Here is a 2,009-nt window from a genome sequence, read left to right as displayed (position 1 = left end):
TTCTTTCCCATGTGAGAGATGCATCCTTTTTCCTTTGTATACCCAAGAGACAAGGAGAAGAGATGTGGGGATTAGATGAGTGAACTAATGCCTCAAGGTCTCTTCTATTTATATGCCACGTTGGGGTTTAGTTGGGTGTCTGAAACACAACTTTACTTGCTAGACAACCTTGACAAATTGTCGAGAAATACAAATAATTTCATATCTCCATGAATACATGTTAAAATCGGATAGTCGTTCTCGAAAATTCAAGAATTTTACCTTTCCCAGGGGCTTCGTTAGAATGTCAACGACCTGCTCATCAGTCCCAATATGATGGAGCCTTATTGCTCCTCGTTGTACCATATCCCAGATAAAGTGGTACCTAATATCGATGTGCTTGGAGCAATCATGAAATACAAGATTCTTGGACAAACGAATCCCACTCTGGTTGTCGCAGAGGATTATGTTAGTACCCAATTTATGTCAAAACAACTCACTGAAGAGATTCCTCAACCAGACAGCCTCACAGGAGGCCATACTCGAAGCAATGTAATCTGCCTCAATGGTGCTCAAAGCCACCGACTTCTGCTTCCTGCTCATCTAGGATATCAAGGCATAACAAAAAGAGAAACAACACCCAAAAGTTCTCTTTCAGTCCACCACACTGCCTACCCAATCAACATCGGAATATCCACATAGCCTCACATCTCCGACAGTGTATCTCAACCCATGAGTGATTGTTCCCCGAAGATATCTCAGAGATTCTTGGCACCAATCCAATGTGAGTGATGAGGCTCAACCATATATTGGCTTAACGTGTTGACTGCAAAACATATATCTCGACGGGATTTCACCGAGAACATCAATGCTCCTATGAGTTGACGAAACTTAGAAGCATTTCCTAAAGAAGGTTTGGCAGATCTATTTCATAACTTCTTGAATTTAAGCTCCATCAGGGTTGTCACGGGCTTGCAGTCCACCATACCAAATCTCTCCAAAATCTTCACTACGTATTTTCCTTGAGATAGAAAATTTTGCTGGATTTTTCCATACCTCCAGCCCTAGGAAATAGCGCATCATTCCTAGGTCCTTCATCTCAAATTTGGAAGCCAACTCCCTCTTACATTTGTGAATGAGAGGGTCTGCACTTGTCAGAAATAGGTTGTCAAATACAACACCAGTATCAGAGGCTTATCATCTTCAACCTTAAAGTAAAGGTTTGGATCGGCTTCAATCCTAGTGAATCCCAACTTCATCAAGTAGCTATCGATCCACTCATACCAAGCTTGGGGTGCTTGCTTCAACCCATAGAGGGCTTTCTTCAACTTGCATACAAGAGATTCCCGATTATGAATCTCAAACCCTTTGGGTTGTTCAACATAGACTTTCTCTTTAATCAAACCATGCAAGAACACGGTCTTGACATCCATCTGATGTAGGTTCCATCCTTGTGAAGTGGCAAGGGCTACGATCGAGAAGATGGTGGTGTATCAGGAAATAGGTGCAAATATCTCATCATAATCTACACCTTCCTTTTGTGAGAAGCCTCGAGCAACAAAGCGAGCCTTGTACTTTTCAGCATTCCCATCAGCTCCATGCTTGATTTTGTAAAGCCATTTCAAGGTGACAACTGTTTTGTCATGGGGTCTGGAGACCATATCCCAGACATCATTCTTCATGATGGACTTGTATTCCTCATTCATAGCATCCTTCCATACTTGATGCTTCACGACTTCTTCGAACGATGAAGGCTCATTTTGAATGATGGTGCTCATAATGGTCAAGTATCCGTGATAAGTGGTTGGCTTCTTACTTTCACAGAAAGTCCCTCTAGGTGCAATATGTCCTACGGCATCATCAAGTGTCCCCCTAAGCCATGAGGGCCTCTTCCTAGAAGAGGAAGGCTCTTGTAGAGGGGGATCAATAGGATCCATAGTTTCTTCCACATCGGGCATCGTCTCATCTTCCTTCTCATCTGGTTTCCTGGTGTCAGCTTCTTTATCTTTCCTTAGAATAGGAAGATTTTT

This window comes from Pinus tabuliformis, chromosome J, assembly GCF_031772625.1.
Source record: "Pinus tabuliformis cultivar Carrire ecotype Pingquan chromosome J, CPIR1, whole genome shotgun sequence".
In the NCBI taxonomy this organism is placed as follows: domain Eukaryota; kingdom Viridiplantae; phylum Streptophyta; class Pinopsida; order Pinales; family Pinaceae; genus Pinus; species Pinus tabuliformis.
This window is presented reverse-complemented; position numbering follows the sequence as displayed.